The sequence below is a fragment of the Entelurus aequoreus genome, linkage group LG22, assembly GCF_033978785.1.
Source record: "Entelurus aequoreus isolate RoL-2023_Sb linkage group LG22, RoL_Eaeq_v1.1, whole genome shotgun sequence".
In the NCBI taxonomy this organism is placed as follows: domain Eukaryota; kingdom Metazoa; phylum Chordata; class Actinopteri; order Syngnathiformes; family Syngnathidae; genus Entelurus; species Entelurus aequoreus.
In genome coordinates, this window is record NC_084752.1 from 31,384,689 (window position 1) to 31,407,559 (window position 22,871).

Sequence of the window (22,871 nt, forward strand, 5' to 3'; positions counted from 1 at the left end):
TCATTGGCTCAGAAGGCTAATTGATGATTAGAAAACCCTTGTGCAATCATGTTCACACATCTGAAAACAGTTTAGCTCGTTACAGAAGCTACAAAACTGACCTTCCTTTGAGCAGATTGAGTTTCTGGAGCATCACATTTGTGGGGTCAATTAAACGCTCAAAATGGCCAGAAAAAGAGAACTTTCATCTGAAACTCGACAGTATATTCTTGTTCTTAGAAATGAAGGCTATTCCACAAAATTGTTTGGGTAACCCCAAACTTTTGAACGGTAGTGTATATATTTATTTTATTATACATATAAATAAAATAAATACTTGAATTTCAGTGTTCCGGAGGCTATCCAGTAGATGGCAGTATTGTCCTGTTTAAGAGTGTCACAACATTGATGTTTACGGCAGACGAACTGCTTTACGGTAGACGAAAACGTGACTGCTGTTGTTGTGTATTGTTACCGCGCTGGGAGGACTTTAATGAAACTGCCTAACAATAAACCCACATAAGAAACCAAGAACTCTCCCTCGATCATTCTACAGTTATAATGTGATTGGGCAGGCACGCTGTTTATATCGTGGGAAAGCGGACGTGAAAACAGACTGTCGCCGCTGTCCCCACTCAGGTCCGCATGGAGCTGGAGGGGGTGTGGCCTCCAGCTCTGGCTGAATTCCGGGAGAAAATTTCTTCCGGGAGGTTTTCGGGAGAGGTGCTGAATTCCGGGAGTCTCCCGGAAAATCCAGGAGGGTTGGCAAGTATGCCATATTCTGAAATCCCAAAAAGAGGACACATATATGTGTGCCAAGGCGGGTAGCACGCCAAGGCCGGGACTAGGTGAAAATTTGCCAATGATACTCGAACTTGCTTTATAAATAATATATTTATTTAAATGCAGCATTTTTTCTCCTCTGTTGACAGCAGTGTTGGTGCTAGGAATTTTCAAAATGGGGTCCCAGGTACCCATCAAGTCATAAAAATGGGGCCCCACTTTTTTGTAAGCGTTTTGAAAAAAAAAGATAAATGTATGCATTATCCTGTTATATCTCACATTCTATATTGTGTTTTGGAAAAAGGTTGTCATAAATGTTACTTAATTCATAAAAAATAAAAAAATAAAAGAAATTGTATACATATGTAAATGTATTCAGTTCTAAACATTCATTCCCTTTCTTCTTTCCTTCATGGATCTAAACTTTGTTTTTTATATGTTTTTATTTAATAAGTTGTAGGTGTATTTATTTCAGTATAAAAGTGAAAAAAGTGTTTTGCTTCGGTCATGAAATGATGATAATGGTGTGCCAGGGCATACATACATTTTATATTTAACGCTTAAATCTCTGGAGTCTACATCAGCTTCAGATCTATCCCTCATTTAAAAATGTTTTAGTTTTTTTTATGTTGTTTTTTTGTTTGTTTGTTTTCCACCCTTTTTTGTCAAACAAAACTATGTTTTTAATGGCAAACACACAAAATATGCAAAATCTTCCACCAAAAATATTTTTCAAAGTGGAATATTTGATGTGAAGTAATCGGAACCTTGGATAGGTCAATAATTCATAATAACATTACACTTTTGTTATGTTTTTGTTTATTTTAATAGTATTTTTAGAATGTGCCGTGGGCCTTTAAAACATTAGCTGTGGGCCGCAAATGGCCTCCGGGGCACACTTTTGACACCCTTGCTATAGATAATAAAAAATGTAATCTGATAAATCTATCGATAAAAAGCTGAGCCTGGCGACGCATGTGTGTTTATCATAACTCTCTTGCTCTCTCTGTCACCGCCCCTCCCTCACGAATGCTGCTGCGTGCACACCCCTCCCCTCCTCCCTCCCCACACCCAGACACACACACAGCGCCTCTTCCTTGTGACAAGAGATTCAGAAGGACGACACCGCAGCGCTGCAATAAAACACACTCAGATCTTCTGTTTCTAGCCGATACTACATAAAAAATAACGTAAAATAACGCAGTAACGCATCATGCAGTAACAGTAACTGAGTTACTGAATATAAAAAATAACGCGTTAGATTACTAGTTACCGCCGAAACTAACGGCGTTACAGTAACGCATTACTTTCTAACGCGTTAGTCCCAACACTGTTCCTGACACAAGTCCAACCGGGGATCAAACCCAGTATGACTGTCTTACAAGACTAGCATTTATTTGGCGACAGCAAAAATGTTGAAGGAAAATCGCCCTGATATTCTTGTCAGTGATGGAGGAGGAAGGTTTGTGGTAAAATTGAATATGAAGCGCCCTGTCATTCATTAATTGACATTTCATGAATTAACATTTTACATGGTGTGTTTTTTTTTCAAGTTTGGCTCAGTGAACCTCCCGTTAAAGAATGATAGGGTTTCTGAAAAAACTGACTGTCTCTTAGACTATTTTTTCTGCCATTTATTCTGTCACTGTCTGAACTGAAAAAAATTGATTCAATGGTTGATTTTTTTTCCTCAAGCCGCTGCACCTCTTCAGACACCTCCCAGGATAGGCCCACCTCACACTTTAAACCCCCTGTTACAGGAATTACCTGATACTGTACCTCAATGTGTAAAGACTGCATTAGTGTTAAATCTAAACATATATTGAAAAGGTAATCTATTTAATACTTATATGACACACAAAACTTATATTTCTTGCCTACATTAAAGGGGTCATATTATGTTTTTTTTCTACATTTAAAACACTTCCTTGTGGTCTACATTAGGGGTTCTCAACCTTTTTGACCTTAGGGCCCATTTTTTCCACTACAAAAGGAGCCCGGGTCCCACTCAAATATTACCACTGAATTAGTCATCTTAATCTTAATTTTAATCGTATTCAATAATTGTATCTAACCTACTTACTGTGTACAACCTTGTCAAGTGATATGAAACAATGTGTTAATCACAAATATGAATCAAATATACTGCATAAGAAAGGACTCACAATAACTGGTGAAAAATACATGTGTATACGTATATGTTGTGCTAAAATAAATGGACTAAATTAATAATGATTATGTTTAACTAAACTGTCAATAGAATCAAAGTGCTAATGAAAGTACAGCTTTGCAACTTTAGTCATAATTGTTGCGCTTAAAAACTTCTCTATGACTATAGCTCCAGACTTCTTCTGTTTGATATTGTCATTACTGCCACACGTGGTGGAAAAGTGTATTACAGCTGAGTACCACTGCAGCCCATATGGACCACAGCTGAGAAACACATATTTTTTGGTGGGCCTCTAGAGGGCGCTCGCAGCCCAACAATTGGTTAAGAAACAATGGTTTACATAACATGTAATGGTGGTTCTTTGGTCAAAATATTGCATAGATTATGTTTTACAGACCATCATCAAGCCACTTTCTGACCGTCTCTTCAGGATGCGCCGTTTTGAGGGCGGTCATATTTACGTGCCTCTACTTGGACTGTGTCTTCTCCCTGTCAGCCATGTTGTAGTTTTTAGCACTTCCATATAGAGTCTAGTGACAGATATAAGTTCGAATTATACGCTACTTTGTATTAGAAATGGCAACAGCGGAGGATACATGTGCATGTACGAGCCAGTCTGCCCCACAACAAAGAACGTCGGACTACAATGGTGGACTCGCGCAAAGATCTTCGGGTAAATACAGTATCTACTAGGGCTGTGAATCTTTGGGTGTCCCACGATTCGATTCAATATCCATTTTTGGGGTCACGATTCGATTCAAAATCGATTTTTTTTTTTCAATTCAACACGATTCTCGATTCAAAAACGATTTTTTCCCGATTCAAAACGATTCTCTATTCATTCAATACATAGGATTTCAGCAGGATCTACCCCAGTCTGCTGACATGCAAGCAGAGTAGTAGATTTTTGTAAAAAGCTTTTATAATTGTAAAGGACAATGTTTTATCAACTGATTGCAATAATGTAAATTTGTTTTAACTATTAAATGAACCAAAAATATGACTTATTTTATCTTTTTGAAAATATTGGACACAGTGTGTTGTCAAGCTTATGAGATGCGATGCAAGTGTAAGCCACTGTGACACTATTGTTCTTTTTTTTATTTTTTTTTTATAAATGTCTAATGATAATGTCAATGAGGGATTTTTAATCACTGCTATGTTGAAATTGTAACTAATATTGATACTGTTGTTGATAATATTAATTTTTGTTTCACTACTTTTGGTTTGTTCTGTGTCGTGTTTGTGTCTCCTCTCAATTGCTCTGTATATTGCAGTTCTGAGTGTTGCTGTGTCGGGTTTGGTTTTGGAATTGGATTGCATTGTTATGGTATTGCTGTGTATTGTTTTGTTTGATTGATTAATTAAGAAAAAAACAACAACAATTTTTAAATAAATTATTTTTTTTTTTAAATCGATTTAAAAAAAAAAGAGAATCGATTCTGAATCGCACAATGTGAGAATCGCGATTCAAATTCGAATCGATTTTTTCCCACACCCCTAGTATCTACCACTGACGTCACCAATTGGAAAAACATCACGAGTTGGGCAAATTTCAATTGGCTTGTTTGGGGGAAGTATGAAGGAAGGCAACATTGTTTTAGAAAAATCTTCGCAATGACTCAATGGTTTGATATCACATTTTTGGGACTTATGCAGATCTCGAATATACAAAAACAGCTTCCAATAGGTAAGAAAAGTTGGTTTTGCATAACAGGTCCCCTTTAAATATTTTTCATCAACTCGTGGTTGATCTGTATCAGTGGTTCTCAACTGGTTGAACAGTGGAACTTACCTTCCTTAATGACCAGCGGCAATCCAAGTTGGTCATCGTTACACACAGAGTCTGCGATTGGCTGGCGACCAGTCCAGTGTGTACCCCGCCTCTCGCCCAAAATCAGCTGACATCGACTCCAGCTCACCCTTAACCCTGATGATGACAAGCATTTCTTAATTTCGATGATTATATTATGGCTAAAAAAAAAACCAGATTTAGTATCTCAAAAAATTGGAATCATTTCCAATATTGTAAACTATACAATAATATGCATTCATTCAGGCGCAGAGCTGCAGGAGGGCCAAAGCTAAACTGGGCCTCTCACAAATCTACAGTCTGGGTAGGGCAGGCCTCTGCCTCAGGTTGGGCCCAGAGGAGCTCGGATGTGCAGTTTTGTTTTAATACAACCAATTTACCAGCTGTGAACTAGTAGGTTGCCCCAGTCAGGATGAGTCATAGTAGCTAAAAACTTTACAAGACTGACTTTATTAGTAGTTTAAATAAAACAATAATTCTATTTTTTGCTGTATGACTGGCTTTATTTCCCCTCTCACATTTCAATTTGCGACGCGCAAATCATGGATCAACGATACCATCTCCAAGTATACTCTGGGTAAAATTGTCATGAACTGTCCACCAACGTCATCAGTCACTTGTCAACAGAGTACAAGCTGGGTGACCATTTTTCTTACGAACTTAACATGAGTGGCAGTTCATATAAACATAAAAGTCTTGTAGCAGTGGTGTACATTCTCTCTCTTGGCTGCGTTGAGTTCTTCCTTCTGCTGGCCGCTAGCATTAAAGGCAAGCGTGCTGACTACCGAGCTAAAAATCTTTGTTTTGTTTTCGTTCGATAGCAGAGGGTTTACAGGGCCCCGGTCATGTGCCCCCACCCCCTGCCCAGCTCTGGTCATGTTCTAATCAAAACATGAACTGTATCAATCAATCAATGTTTACTTATATAGCCCTAAATCACGAGTGTCTCAAAGGGCTGCACAAGCCACAACGACATCCTCGGCTCAGATCCCACATCAAGGCAAGAAAAAACTCAACCCAATGGGATGACAATGAGAAACCTTGGAGGGGACCGCAGATGTGGGACCCCCTCTCCCGGGCGACCGGTGCAATGGACGTCGAGTGGATCTAGCATAATATTGTGAGAGTCCAGTCCATAGTGGATCTAACATAATAGTGAGAGTCCAGTAGAACTGTAAAACCTCCTGAGCCTTTACTTGGTCTCTCCTAAATTCAAATAACTTTTGCACAATATTCTAATTTATTGAGAAGCGCCAACAAGAATGGTTCTCAAACTAACAGCATGCAACAGCGAACAGTCTCTAATTGGTCAATAAAAAAAAAAAACCTGATGCGTTTGCAAAGGTCACATTTCTACCAGAGAAAGACAACAACAGACTGAAATCAGAATCAGTTGAAATGTTAAAAAAAAAAGGCCACATTTTAATTCTAAACTCATAACATGACAACAAGACGACAACATTTAGTATACAACACACGTATTAGCTGTGACATGCTTGAGTGGGAAGAAGAGGAGCTCAAAGGGCACCGAGCGCAAGGTCTGGGAGGTTTTTGGAACGCTTTGAGATGAAAAAGGTGAGAAGGGCCACAGAGACCGTTTCCCATGATCCCACTTGACCTGACCTGGGCTGAGCTACACTCTAGAAGTCGTGTGTGTTTGGTCAGGATGTAAACAGTTGGCAGAGGTTTGACAGCACTCACGCGCTCACACACACACACAGGTTTCAGACACACGGGGACGTACATGTGATGTTCCCAAACACCCGTGAATCATATGCTGACTCAGCATTTTAACATGCAGTGTGACGAAGCCTCAATATCACGATACAATACATACAACAATAACGGGTTGGACTCGAGTTTTTCCGTGGTCCAGTCCAAAAACACGTACTGTATGTTGGACTAATTGTACAGTAGACTTGAAATTCATTATTAGTGTGAATGTTCATAGCAGGCCTGTGGTTTACTGATGACTGCTCCTCGATTCGCGGTCTGCCAGAAACATGTACAATTTCATGTTTGCATTATGTTACATTTGTTATTTTGCACTAAAAACAAACATTATTGGGGACGGCGTGGCGAAGTTTGTAGAGTGGCCGTGCCAGCAATCGGAGGGTTGCTGGTTACTGGGGTTCAATCCCCACCTTCTACCATCCTAGTCACGTACGTTGTGTCCTTGGGCAAGACACTTCACCCTTGCTCCTGATGGCTGCTGGTTAGCGCCTTGCATGGCAGCTCCCGCCATCAGTGTGTGAATGTGTGTGTGAATGGGTGAATGTGGAAATACTGTCAAAGCGCTTTGAGTACCTTGAAGGTAGAAAAGCGCTATACAAGTATAAACCATTTATTTATCATTATTGAAAAATGTGTCACGATCGTGGTTGTAGATGGTAAGTAACAGCAATATTATTTATTAAAGCAAAAGAAAACAAACTCACGAGGGAGTGGGAAAACACTCAACTAATAGTGAGAGAAACAAAAGAAGGCGAGTGCAAACAGACTTGCACACTTCTTTTGTGGCAGATCAAATACGCATTAGGCATAGCAGTACAGTGCATAACAATCGACAATGATCCGACGCTGAGTGAAAAAGGAGACTGATTGGCAACCGGGTGCAAGTGGGTCCCGGTTGCCAATCAGAACTTACAAAATAAGGGCACAGGACAGGAACTAAAACACCACACACAGAGAAAACGGCAAACATAACAAAACAGTCACAATGGTGTGACACAATTAAATTCAATTTAAAGCATGTTTTGTCCTAAAATGAATACATGTTTTATTAAAATAGTATAAAAATTGTTCGACACAAATTAAAAAGTGTGAAAAAAATTGTAATTGTGGGAGAAGGGCCTCACAATAAATTCTGCTCAGGGCTTGGGTCAGCACTGTTTTACGGAATGCACTCACTTTTCTGTCGCCATGCACAAAACACGGTGAGTAAAGTCATGCTTTTGGAGAGTTTTGTGTGAAAGAACACCTTTGAGGTCTTGACCCATATCTAACATCAGTGACCGCCTGCCTAAATGGACAAAAATGTCCGATAGACACGTCTTTCTGTAAGTGTACTGCATGACCAGGTACATACTTTGCCCATGTAACACCTCTTAAAGACAATAAAACAATACCATCTCCATCCATATGTTAACACCCTGCACCTTCTCCATCAATACCCGCACTTTTCCAATAATTGATCCGCTAACACCCCTCCTCCCTCAGCTTCTCCTCCTTCAATTGTCTCTCCTTCCCTCACCCCTCCTTTCACTTTCTCTCTTCAGGGGGAGTCATTGAGTGTGTAATCACTTGGTTACGCTGTGTCAGTCTGCGTCTGAACCCGCCATCTGTCCTCTGGGTTTCCGTCTGGGACTCTACACACACTACACTATATAGTACACAACACACACACTGCAGAGTACAAGCATACAGACATGCGCGGCCTAGCCAAGCTCATTCACACCATGACATGATGACAGCTGTATCAGCCTCCTATTGACATGAGCTGTCAGAGGGGCAGTGACTAACATGGCACATCATGACATGTCAGGCACACCCCCACACCACTGCAAGGACATGCTATGGCTTATATCTAAAACTCGGGTACATGCAAATACTATATATATTCTACAAATGTGTTTTTTAAATTTAGAAATATTCCAAAACATTTCTACAGTTGTATATGTACTTATCCTTTATTAATATTTTTATTTGTAAACAATGTATTAAAAAAAAAAAAAATATATATATATATATTATATAATATATATATAATATATATATACTGTATATATATCTATATATATATATATATATATATATATATATATATATATATATATATATATATATATATATATATATATATATATATATATATATATCTATCTATCTATATATATATATATATATATATATATATATATATATATATATATATATATATAGATATATATATCTGTATATATATCTGTATATATATATATATATATATATATATATATATATATATATATATATATATATATATATATATATATATATACAGATATATATATATATATATATATATATATATATATATATATGTATATATATATATATATATATATATACACACACAGTATAATTGTATTAAATTATATTAGCTTGGTACTGCCTTGTTTTTCTTTGTACAAGTTTGTATCCATTTCATTTGTTTAAAATGTATTTATACATCATCCATCCATCCATTTTCTACCGCTTGTCCCTTTTGGGGTTGCGGGGGGTCGCTGGAGCCTATCTCAGCTGCATTCGGACGGAAGGCAGGGTACACCCTGGAAAAGTCGCTATTTATATATCATACGACACAAATTATATATTGATGTATTTCCATCCATCCATCCATTTTCTACCGCTTGTCCCTTTCGGTGTCGCGGGGGGTCGCTGGAGCCTATCTCAGCTGCATTCGGGCGGAAGGCAGGGTAAACCCTGGACAAGTCGCTATTTATATATCATACGACAGAAATTATATATTGATGTATTTCCATTCATCCATCCATCCATTTTCTACCGCTTGTCCCTTTTAGGGTCGCTGGAGCCTATCTCAGCTGAATTCGGGCGGAAGGCAGGGTACACCCTGGACAAGTCGCTATTTATATATCATATGACACAAATTATATATTGATGTATTTCCATCCATCCATCCATCCATTTTCTACCGCTTGTCCCTTTTAGGGTCGCTGGAGCCTATCTCAGCTGCATTCGGGCGGAAGGCAGGGTACACCCTGGACAAGTCGCTATTTATATATCATACGACACAAATTATATATTGATGTATTTCAAGAATTTAAATTTTAAATATGCGTTCATAGGATCTTTGATTTGAACAATATGTAGTAAAATGTTATATTCTAAATGGTTATATGTCAACTTTGATTCATCTGACACTGTACATTTTATTATTACAAATATATAGAAATTAAAAACAAATGATGAAACTTTAATTTAAAATTATATTTAAAATTTATTTTTCATTTAAAATGAAATTGTATTCATTTTAGGTGAAAACTCACACACCAGGAAAAGTTCAGGCCTTGGAGGAGGTTTGAGTGCAGGTGATAGAACAAACAAATGCATTCACTTTTGGCATTTATTTCACATACAAATAAATTAAAAACTAATTATGAAATTGTATTTTAAAATGTAATTTAAAATGTATTTTAAAATGGTATTAAATTCATTCAAAATGTAATTGTTCTTTGTACAATTTTTGAAAATGCATTGCTAATAAACGAATGACATTGTATTGTATGCATGTTCGAAATTAACTGAAACTGACTAGTTTTCAGTGTATGACAAGATTACGTTTGCATATCTTCCTTGCTGTCCTTACCCAACCATAAACTGAGTGTAAACAGACAACCTTTATAGCTTTTAATGTCAGTTGCTGTATACGCTTGGAGAAAAGATTAGGTATTAGAAGCTGACCTAAAAATGGATTTTGCTGTGAATGCACTATTAGTCATGACACTACATGCTTAATGTATGTAATATTGGAATTTCACTAGTAAACATCTCATGTGATCTCATTCAGCAATTGGTGCCACTTTACAAACATAATGCTACTTTGTTAGGTGGATCCTTGCTGTGCAGGAGTTTTAGCATCTTTTGACTTTTACATTATCAATCCATACGCTTTCACCGCAAAGTTTACAAACACTGAACTCAACGATGGCTCCACATCCCGGTCCTAACACAAATTCTGAAATTGGTGAAAACACTTTTTACGTTTTATGCTTACTTGTTCTGGAGCCACCAATACACTTACCTATCTTAAACAACTCTCTGGTGCTTGCTAAACTCGACTGTAACATACCTCTCCATGCGCGGAGCACCATACAATACATCGCTGTGTTCGATCAATTCTGACCGGGTGATTATAAATATTTATAAATAATTAATTAGTTTGTAATCATCATTACCAGGTTAAAACATTTAAAGAATTAAAAGCGAGACTGAACTTTATGCATTTGTTTCAATACACATATACATGCACACATACACACTACCGTTCAAAAGTTTGGGGTCACCCAAACAATTTTGTGGAATAGCCTTCATTTCTAAGAACAAGAATAGACTGTCGAGTTTCAGATGAAAGTTCTCTTTTTCTGGCCATTTTGAGCGTTTAATTGACCCCACAAATGTGATGCTCCAGAAACTCAATCTGCTCAAAGGAAGGTCAGTTTTGTAGCTTCTGTAACGAGCTAAACTGTTTTCAGATGTGTGAACATGATTGCACAAGGGTTTTCTAATCATCAATTAGCCTTCTGAGCCAATGAGCAAACACATTGTACCATTAGAACACTGGAGTGATAGTTGCTGGAAATGGGCCTCTATACACCTATGTAGATATCGCACCAAAAACCAGACATTTGCAGCTACAATAGTCATTTACCACATTAGCAATGTATAGAGTGTATTTCTTTAAAGTTAAGACTAGTTTAAAGTTATCTTCATTGAAAAGTACAGTGCTTTTCCTTAAAAAAATAAGGACATTTCAATGTGACCCCAAACTTTTGAACGGTAGTGTACATATATATATATATATATATATATATATATATATATATATATATATATATATATATATATATATATATATATATATATATATATATATATATATATATATATACACACACAAACACATATATATACATACATACATACATACATATATATACATATATACATTTATATATATATAATGTAATGTATACTATTATATTTATAAAACCTTTCGAGTTCGTCTTTAAGATATTTTAGGAGATTTTGCTGGAATTTAAGTTGATATTTAAGTCCTTAAATTCAAATTATATGGAGGTTAATTTGTGTCTTTATTACAAAAGCTTTTAATGGACACTGAATTTATGTAACTGAATATTTTGCATTTTAATTTGGTGAAAATATTCTTTTTTACATCAAATTATGCTGACAATTTCATTGAATAAAAATGTGTCAGCGAAATGTTTGTTGAAAACTTAACTTTTTCAAAATACATCTTTTTTTAAAAACCTCAGGAAAATTCAGTTTAATCAAACAATGGTTTAATCATCAAACGTTTAAAACTGTTAAGAGGCTTTTGTTTTACAGTGGTCTACAAATACATTTATCCTAACAGAAGGAGTGTGTTGTACACTTTTGAAAAAGTAAATAAGAAATATCTTGAGGAGGAAAAGGTGGGAAATGTTAGCGTGCTTGAAAATCAAACAACTCTATGGAAAGCTTGTTTCCGCCACTAAAAAAAAAAGAAAAAGAAGAAAATACCCCAGTGGTAAGTCATAATTATATAAGTCATGATTATGAAATAAAAAGTCAAAATTATGAGATAAGTCATAATTATGAGATACAAACTTAAAATTATGAGATAAAAAAGTCAAAATGACATAAAAAGTCATGATAATGAGATAAAAAGTCGAAACTGAGATAAAAAGTAAAAATTATGAGATGAAAAAAAATCATAATTATGAAAAAAAGTTCGAATTTTGAGATAAGTCGAAATTATGGCGTATAAAGTAATAATTGTAAGCTAAAAAAAACCAACCAAATTATGCTATAAGAAATCAGATTACTGCGAATCGCGTTTATAATAACGTTGAATCCTCAATGAAAGCACAATCCATGTCACAATCTCAAAATTTTAAATTGTATTTCATAATTATGACTTTCTATCTCAATATATCAACTTTTTTAGATGTACTCCTGTACAGTTGGCACAGTACAGTAAACGGACAGTTAATATTTAAACATTTGACATTTGAAACAATTTTGAACAGAAATAGTTCGTGCACATTCAGATAAATTCTTCAAAATTACAATAAAAAAAAATTGGCCGGGGCTGTAAATATATATATATATATTAGGGCTGCAACTAACGAATAATTTGATAATCGATTAATCTGTCGATTATTACTTCGATTAATGGATTAATAATCGGATAAAAGAGACAAACTACATTTCTATCCTTTCCAGTATTTTATTGAAAAAAAAACAGCATACTGACATCATACTTATTTTGATTATTGTTTCCCAGCTGTTTGTACATGTTGCAGTTTATAAATAAAGGTTTATAAAAAAAATTAAAAAAATTCAAAATAAAAAATGCCTCTGCACATGTGCATAGCATAGATCCAACGAATCGATGACTAAATTAATCGCCAACTATTTGTATAATCGATTTTAATCGATTAGTTGTTGCAGCCCTAATATATATATATATATATATATATATATATATATATATATATATATATATATATATATATATATATATATATATATATATATATATATATATATATATATATATATATTCCTTGTACACTAATTGACTGAAAGACCACGCACTTGGCGCGATGATGTCATGTTAACGATGGGAAAATGCATTTTAGACAATATGATTTGCCTGAGAGGCTCGTAGACCCTGAGAGTAACAAGCGGTTGCCTTGTTGCCTTTCCATTAAGAAAAATAAACTAGTTTTTAGTACTTTACTTAGTTTTTACTTATTTAGGTTTCTCATAGTCATTCACATCGACGTCCCACTGGGGTGAGTTTTTCCTTGCCCGTATGTGGGCTCTGTACCGAGGATGTCGTTGTGGCTTGTGCAGCCCTTTGAGACACTTGTGATTTAGGGCTATATAAATAAACATTGATTGATTGATTGACAGTATAAGTTTGCTGGTTTCAAGAAATGTATTTCATTATGTCAAGATAATGGCACTAGCACAGACCTGGGCATTCTGCGGCCCGCGGGCCGCATCCGGCCCTTTGTGCGTCCCTGTCCGGCCCGCGTGAGGCCAATTATAAATTACAAAATACATTTTAAAAAGTATCTATGTCGAGTGTGCAATACAACGGTGCTGCTTTTGTTTTGAAAATCGTTATTTGTATTACTTCCGTGTGGACGTATGCGTGTGCGTGATTGTGAGTGAATGTGAACAGCTGCAATCACAAATTACAAAATAAAGTTGAAAAAACATCTATGTCGTGCGCGCAATACAACTGTGCTGCTTTTATTTTGAAAAGTATTATTTATGGGCGTGTGTCCGTGTGTAACCTGTGAGTGAAGGTGCACATGCAGCGACAAGTGATGCACGGTTTACACCCGAGACGCTAAAAAGAGAAAAGTTGATGAAGAATGACGTGTTTCCAACAAGACATGGACTGCAAAGCAACGTTCCCTCTAAGGTGCGTGCCTGCGCAATTGCGCACTGCTCAAGCGTCCGCTGCGCGCAGCAAATATATGCCGCGCACCAAATCAAATCCCATCTGAATTCTAAACGAAATAAACATATTTATTCTATGTAATTTTGCAATGCAACTTTGAGTGACAGTGACAACAAGCGGCCCTAACGGTGTTCGTCAACGCCGTTCAATTGAACACCGTTCAATTATTGTAACGTCTATCGAGATGCTTCGAGGACAGGAATTATATCGATCAATTTATTGAGCAAAACTGTTTATATTCGGAAATAACCACACCAAAAACATGAGTAAAACAATTCTATCTCGAAAAACTAGTCATTTTCTGCCGTACAAACCAGGCCAAAACCAACTTGTCATCTGTCACCAACACGCATAGCACTAAACCACTGGTGCGTTTATGGCCACACAAAAAGTCGGACAACTCAAACACCACACAAAGTTACACTATGACTCCTCAGTCATACGTGTGCTTATTTTACTGTCATTTATTATTAATGTTAATTTATTTATATTAGTCATGGAATGCTGTTACACACACTATGTTGAAGTATTACTATTATTATTAATTATTATTATTATTATTATTTATCTTACGGTATATATCAAAAATAATATTGAGCAAAATTTAATTGAAATATTGTCGATGTGGCCCTCCAGCAGTGCTCGGGTTGGTCATGCGGCCCCCGGTAAAAATTAATTGCCCACCCCTGCACTAGCATGTACTTCATTTAAGAATATTTTTCAACATACTGAGAAAAAAGGTCTCATATTTGTTTTTTCTATCAAGAAAAGTGCACTTGTTATTCTTGAGAATATACTTATTTCAAGGTATTTTGGGGTTCATTGAGGTTAGCTGATTTGACTTGTTTTGGAAAGTCTTGACAAGCCAAATTTTCTTGTTCTATTGGCAGATAATTTTGCTTAGTTCAAGTAAAATACCCCTAATTTTTGTATTTTTTTCCCCTTGTTTTTGAATACTCACTTTTTGCAGTGTACGTACAGACTACGTACAGACTACTATATACTACGTACAGACTTAAATAGAAATAGGACAATACATTCAGTGCAAAATAACGCCCTCATTTGTTTCGCCCTTTAATTTTATAATGTTAGAAGATGATTCCCAAAGCGCAGCAACATTTGAAATACACTACTTTTTACATTATACCAGCCACATTAGGTATATTAGCACAAAGTATCGGATCAGTATCGCCGATACAAGCCTGAATTGTACTCAGTATCGGGTTAGAAAGAAAATCAGTGGTATACTACGCACAATACTACTTGGTATCTCATAAATATGACTTTTTATCTCATAATTACAACTTTTTTATCTCATACTCATGACTTACCATTGGGGTAGTTGTATGTGTGGCAGAATCAGACTTCCATACAAATCTTGCAGCATTAAAAAACTTCATGCTAAATGTAGCCTGTTTTACCTTACACACTTTATGTTCATTCAAGGTTTACTAACACAATTACGAGCTTAATAATGCACACATTGAAAATAAGTTGTTTGGAATGACCTTATTAGCCAATATTTGTGTGTGTTATCATTGCTCACCTTCCTTTTTGATTTGTCAAAACAGTCTGCGGCCATTTTATGAGGCCATTCCACTTCCTGGTTGTACCATCTGTCAAAAAGTCAGGGGGTGTTGAAAACCAAAAAAATAACACTAAGCTCACAATAACATAGTTATGTCTTTGAGTTTGTTCAAAAAGATGACATAGTTCTAGTGTGGGCTGTTTTCTGAGCACCATATGTGTTTTTATTCATTTTAAAGTGTTTTACGTTTGGGGGTGAACTCCCCCGCAGATGAACCGATCCAGGCCTTTCACTCAGGATTAGCATTAGCAGCATAGAGTTTTAGCACGTTATTGTCACTCTGATATAAATAAAGCTAAATACACTCGTTTTCACTTTTAGCCAAAACGTTGTGCATGTTTTTATCTTTGAGGACAGGAATAGACAGTTCCAGATAGGGGCCGATAAAAGAACAAAAGAGAAGCAATAAAAGGCGGGGAACATGAGCATAACAAAGCAATTGTGCCTCAGTCATCACTGCTGCACGGCAAGTTAAATCAGGCATCGGTGCATGAAATAGTCTATTATGATCAGAATTAAAACATATATATTAAGATGAGATCAAGAATGAGAAAAGGCGCGATAAGAAGCCAACATTCAGAATGCACGATCACACGCCTTAATACGTCCCTGAGATCTTTTTTTTTCTACGCATTAGTGCCGGCGAGGAAAGTGTTTAAAAGTGTTAGAGCGTAGCTCTGATCCCTTTAACGCTGCAGAAAGACAAAAAAGTTGTTCTGCAAAGTTAGCTCGCCACAAAAAAACAGACAAAAAGTTACTTTTAACATGGAAAACTATACTGTAGAGGCTGCCTGTGGGTTCTCCTGACACAAAGATTCTTCTTGTGAGCCCGGCAGTCTGAGATAACAGCCTTTTATTTTCATGCAAGGATTGCTTTACAGCAATATATTTTCGGACTTTTCAGTCCAGCGTGTCTCAGTCCGTGTGTCTTTCTCGGGCTCCAACTCCCACCTCGTGTCTCGTTCCGGCTGCTGCTAATAAAGGCGACAGGTGATTAGATAACAAGGTCCACCTGGGCCATCCACTCACCTGTCGCTGTCTTCGAGGCCGGTCCTTGCACACCCCGTCCCGCGGCAGGCCCGCAGGCCACGCCCCCCTCCACATATACTTACTGTAACTAAAGGTCATAGAAGTTACAGTTATGGATGGATGGAACTTTTATAGTCATTGCACTTAAAAAGTACAAAATATTTACAAGAACAGTTACAGGGTAGACAGAGCGGGTCGCCACAAGGGTAGTGCCCCGTAAAAATGGTAAAAACATGCTAAACGTGGGGGAAAGGAGGATGAGGAAAGAAAGCAAGTCCCAAATTAAACTCCTATGTGTGAGGGGCTTAGTTTGAAACCTGGCAACAACCTGGAGCAGAGCACATAAACAATCGTGGTCAAAAGTTTACATACACTTGTAAAGAACATAATGTCATGGCTGTCTTGAGTTTACAATACTTTCTACAACTCTTATTTTTTTGTGATAGAGTGATTGGAGCACAAACTTGTCGGTCACAAAAAACATTCTTGAAGTTTGGTTCTTTTATGAATTTATTATATTATATGAGCAAATCTGCTGGGTCAAAAGTATACATACAGCAATGTTAATATTTGCTTACATGTCCCTTGGCAAGTTTCACTGCAATAAGGCGCTTTTGGTAGCCATCCACAAGCTTCTGGTTGAATTTTTGCCCACTCCTCTTGACAAAATTGGTGCAGTTCAGCTAAATTTGTTGGTTTTCTGACATGGACTTGTTTCTTCAGCATTGTCCACACGTTTAAGTCAGGAATTTGGGAAGGCCATTCTAAAACCTTAATTCTAGCCTGATTTAGCCATTCCTTTACCACTTTTGACGTGTGTTTGGGGTCATTGTCCTGTTGGAACACCCAACTGCGCCCAAGACCCAACCTCCGGGCTGATGATTTTAAGTTGTCCTGAAGAATTTGGAGGTAATCCTCCTTTTTCATTGTCCCATTTACTCTCTGTAAAGCACCAGTTCCATTGGCAGCAAAACAGGCCCAGAGCATAATACAACCACCACTATGCTTGACGGTAGGCGTGGTGTTCCTGGGATTAAAGGCCTCACCTTTTCTCCTCCAAACATATTGCTGGGTATTGTGGCCAAACAGCTCAATGTTTGTTTCATCTGACCACAGAACTTTCCTCCTTCTTTACAAGTATATGTAAACTTTTGACCACAACTCTATATATTATGACATACAACTTCAGACTTGCAATGAGAGGGGAGGCGTGGGCATCCGGCCCGAAGCTGCCACTCGGGGCTCTGCTCCATTGTCCTTCATACCACGTGGAGTGAAGCGACGAAGGCGTGGGATGTGGGTGGCGAGGTACGGGTGTGTGGCGTGTATTTTCTGTGGATGTATTTTGCCTGAAGAGTGGCTTCGTTCCTCGACTTTGGTGCTCGCAGTCAGTCCAACAACGTCAACATGAGAGACAGGGAAGGAATTTGTTTTGTGTTTGTTGCACTGTCCTGGGGGGGTGAATCTCGAAGCAACTACCTTGCCGCGTCGTTACAGCCAGGGAAACAAACCAGATGAGAATGTTTGTCTTTGAGTGAGCAAAAATAAATGTAGACTTTTCACTCTAATTATCTGTTTTCTGGTTCTTAAATTCATCGTAACTTTGCCATGCAGAGCAGACATACTTCTCCAAGATGTTGTCCAGTTTGCGATTTAGTCCAAAATCACAAAAGTCTGTGTGTCCACAACTCTGCCCATCCTTCAATTATTTGTCACAGCTGTAGGGTACTTTGAACAGCTGCCCGCATCTTCCAGTTTGTCGATACACTAAGGCGGGGGTTAGCAACCCGTGGCTCTAGAGCCGTTCTTTAGCGCCGCCCTAGAATGTATGAAAATGGAAAAAGATGGGGGAAAAATAACATTTTTTGTTTTAATATGATTTCTGTAGGAGGACAAACGTGACACAAACTTTAATTATTGTCAGAAAGCCCACTGTTTAATATATTTATATTTCTGCTTCACTGATGATAGATTTTGGCAAGCCGCCGTTTTGTCCTACTAATTTTGGCGTCCTTGAACTCACCGTAGTCGTGTAGACTAAGACGCAACAGTTTGTTTACATGTACAACTTTCTCCGACGCTGCCACAAAAAGAATAACTTCAATTTTTTTAGTCTGTAACAGAAAATATTTAAAGTTCATCAATTTGCTGGAAATTTGAAAAAAAATCCTTGATTAATCATTTTCGGAAAATCTTTTCCTTAATGGACTTTTTAACTGTTATTGTACACTTTTGTTTAATCCTTTTTACTCTTTTTATGATGTTGCCCCTGTTTTTAAAATTTTAATTGTTTTAATTCACCTGTGTTGTGTACAACATTTTGTGATTGTTTATCTGTGAAAAGTGCTTTATAAATAAAATGTACTTACTTAAAGTCATAAACTTTTTATAACCGACTTGAACCATTTGATACTGAAAAATAAAATTAAACTAAGAATAAATAAAATCATATTGATCAGCAACATTAAGTCAGGAGCACAATATATAAAACATTTTTAACCTACAAAACAAAAATAATACAACAATTTGTGCAGAATTTTTTACTTTAACAAGGTGAGAGGACTATTTGAGAGAAAGAGAGGTGGGCAATATTTGAGGAAATGCGGTATTTTTGTGTGATTAGACCAGTCAAAGTCAAGGCCCGTGGGCCAGATCCAGCACACGAATGAATGATATTTGATAAGTATTGGAAACGGCCCGCAGGCCACAGCCGCCTGCTGCTGTTTTGCACGCACCAATACTCCATCAGTGTTGACGCTAGCATCAAGTCATAAAAATGAGAACCCACGGTAAATTTTGGGGGTCCCACTTTTTTGTAAGTGTTTTGAAAACAAATGATAAATGTACGCAAAATGCTGTTATATCTCACATTCTATATTGTGTTTTGGAAAAAGGTTGTCATAAATGTTACTTAATTCATGAAAAAAAAAGAATAATACGAAAGAAACCACATTTTTATGCATATGTAAATGTATTCAGTTATAAACATTCATTCACTTTCTTCTTTCCTTCATGGATCTAAACTTTACAGCTGCCGCTATTTTTTGTAATATATATTTTTATTGTAATATTTTCAGAATGTGTTTTTTCTATTCTTGGCCAAAGTAAGACAAAGAAAACAATCCAAAGTTGTCTTTGTTCTTTAGTTTTAGTGCCATGATTTTAATAGTCTGGCAGATTTTCCTCCATGCGGCCCCTGAGCTAAAATGAGTTTGACACCCCTGGATTAGCCCTTATTGGAGTGCTATTGTACAATGGAGAATCAATATTGCAAATTTCAGATTTACAGATGCAACGTGGGCTCTGACACAGGTGTGTGGTGGTAATGACGTCTACTATGACGCATAATAGCAGTCTTAGTAAAGCAATAATTTCCTGAGGGGCTCAATTAGAAGGGTGGTGTTCAGCTAATTGGGGCATGGTGTTTGTTTTTTTAAGAAATACTCTACTTTTTTTTTTTTTATTACTCCGTTACTGTATATTATCCTTTTTTGGGGGGGACAGAGGGGGCGGAGCTTCTATCTGTGATGAATGGTCTGTCTGACTCTGTCAGATGCTGGAGAATCACTCAGCCACACTAGCCCCCGCTAGTAACCGGGGGCAACCCTGTAAATCTGACGTTATGGGCTGCTGACAGGAGAAGCGGTTGTTATCATAACCTGCAATGAGTTACAGGAAACACACACACACATACACACACACTCTGGGGTGTTGAGTGTGACAGGACTATAACGTTACACACACACACACAAATAGAGGTTTAAGCACACATGCACAGGTATCTGGAGATAATGTGGATTTACTAGCCAGCTCAGCGCCGTGTGTGTGTGTGTGTCTCTGGGATGAAGGATGTGATAGAGTCAAGTGATGAGTGTGGGAAAGCTTGCGATGAGCGGGTCACAGGAAACAAGATATCATACCTGACCCTCTTTAATCCTCGCCGTGAAATCACCTACACACGCGCACTTCCACACACACAGACACATGTACATGAGTATCACACACACAAATATTGTTTTTTTTTCAGTTTTCATTTGTACCTTTTTTTTTCTTTCCCCCCTTCTAAATAAACAGGCAGCGAGCCGCCGGGGGTGTTCCTGCAGCAGCAATGGTGTGTGCTGTGGAAGCAGCGGGAAGGCCCATTAGCATCCACGGATCAGCGGCACAGGCCCGCAGTCACATGAGGGATGTGCACAAGGCCAAGGAGGGAGGGGGGGCAGGGGGTGGGAGAAAAAAAAACAACACAAGAAGATGAGCAGATATGATTTCACGTGCCTTATTAAAACAAAGAGAAGATTGCATGCAAATGTATTCAGATGCACACACCCTCACCGCCTTCATGTCATTTGTACACTGCAAAAACTAAAATCTAAGTAAGATTAAATATCTCAAATAAGGGTGATATTTGCTTATTTTCTGTCTGATAAGACAGATAAGACTATTGGTTGTATTTTGTGAAAAGAATATTACCACAGAGTTGAGAAGGAGCAAAGATCTTCAATATTTGTATGTGAAAATCACAAAGAAATCTTCTGGGGGAGGATGACGCCCCCACAGGGGTTTGGTTTACAAACTTTCAGCCCCACCTAAAACAAAATTCACCAGCCGCCACTGATTATGATGTGTTCTCATTTTAGGCAAAATATAAGACAATACTTTCTTAACAGTATAAGTGTAACCAGGAATAAGTCTTCAAGTAACAATATTCAAATACTAACATTGTTGGGTAAAACAGAATTTAGTTTTATTCTGAATCCAGTGAAACAAATTGGTGGTTTTAGCTGATAGAAAGACTTTCAGGTGTTTATATATGTTTATGTTAAAGTATTTGGCACACGCTTTTATCCAAAGCGACATACATAAAAAATACATATAAAACAATCACTGTAAACGTGATCATTTAAAGGCCTACTGAAACCCACTACTACCGACCACGCAGTCTGATAGTTTATATATCAATGATGAAATCTTAACATTGCAACACATGCCAATACGGCCGGGTTAACTTATGAAGTGCAATATTAAATTTCCCGCTAAACTTCCGGTTGAAAACGTCTATGTATGATGACATATGCGTGTGATGTCACGGAGTGAATGGAAGTATTGGCACACCATTGTGTCTTAATACAAACAGCTCTGTTTTTATCGAAAAATTCCACAGTATTCTGGACATCTGTGTTTGTGAATCTTTTGCAATTTGTTTAATGAACAATGAAGACTGCAAAGAAGAAAGCTGTAGGTGGGATCGGTGTATTAGCAGCGGACTACAGCAACACAACCAGGAGAACTTTGAGATGGATAGCAGACGCGCTACCATGAGTACAGCTTTGGCTTCCAAACATTTGATCGCTTGCCCGTACGTGCGTGGCGCTATGTGCATATCACGTACGTAACTTTGGGGGAATATATGTTTCTTGCCGACTCTGATGGCGGCCGGGGTGTCGTCAAAAGCTACAACGCCCGCCGCCGCACCGCTGTCCTCACCTTGACTTCGTCCGTCTCCGGGCCGCCGACCGCATCGGTGATCGGGTGAAGTCCTTCGTCGCGCCGTCGATCGCTGGAACGCAGGTGAGCACGGGTCGTGATGAGCAGATGAGAGCTGGCGTAGGTGCAGAGCTAATGTTTTTAGCATAGCTCTGTCGAGGTCCCGTAGCTAAGTTAGCGTCATTTGCGTCATTAGCAACAGCATTGTTAAGCTTTGCCAGGCGGGAAAGCATTAACCGTGTAGTTACATGTCCATGGTTTAATAGTATTGTTGATTTTCTGTCTATCCTTCCAGTCAGGGGTTTATTATTTTGTTTCTATCTGCATTTAAGCCCGATGCTATCACGTTAGCTCCGTAGCTAAAGTGTTTCGCCGATGTATTGTCGTGGAGATAAAAGTCACAGTGAATGTCCATTTCGCGTTCTCGACTCTCATTTTCAAGAAGATATAGTATCCGAGGTGGTTTAAAATACAAATCCGTGATCCACAATAGAAAAAGGAGAAAGTGTGGAATCCAATGAGCCCTTGTACCTAAGTTACGGTCAGAGCGAAAAAAGATACTTCCTGCACTGCACTTTAGTCCTTCACTGTCACGTTGCTCATCCACGAATCTTTCATCCTCGCTCAAATTAATGGGGGAATCGTCGCTTTCTCGGTCCGAATCGCTCTCGCTGCTGGTGTAAACAATGGGGAAATGTGAGGAGCCCTTCAACCTGCGACGTCACGCTACTTCCGGTACAGGCAATGCTTTTTTTTATCAGCG

At 37.7% G+C, this 22,871-nt stretch overlaps 2 long non-coding RNA genes across 3 annotated transcripts in view; both read right to left on the reverse strand.

Moving 5' to 3' along the window:
- Positions 1-15,778, reverse strand: part of LOC133639477 (uncharacterized) — a 183,926-nt gene extending 168,148 nt beyond the window's left edge. The window contains exons 1-2 of one of the 2 annotated variants that reach the window (XR_009823798.1): positions 15,554-15,778; positions 4,728-4,862 (exon numbers count right to left, since the gene is read on the reverse strand). This is a non-coding gene — a long non-coding RNA (uncharacterized LOC133639477). Of the gene's footprint in view, positions 1-4,727; positions 4,863-15,338; positions 15,484-15,553 lie in introns of those variants that run through there. The other variant, XR_009823799.1, reaches the window with a different exon arrangement.
- Positions 15,779-17,452: 1,674 nt separating this feature from the next.
- Positions 17,453-20,700, reverse strand: LOC133639374 (uncharacterized). The gene is made up of 3 exons (XR_009823781.1): positions 20,665-20,700; positions 20,545-20,589; positions 17,453-18,443 (listed from the first exon to the last, which is right to left on the reverse strand). It is a non-coding gene; the product is annotated as an uncharacterized LOC133639374 (long non-coding RNA).
- Positions 20,701-22,871: the final 2,171 nt, after the last annotated feature.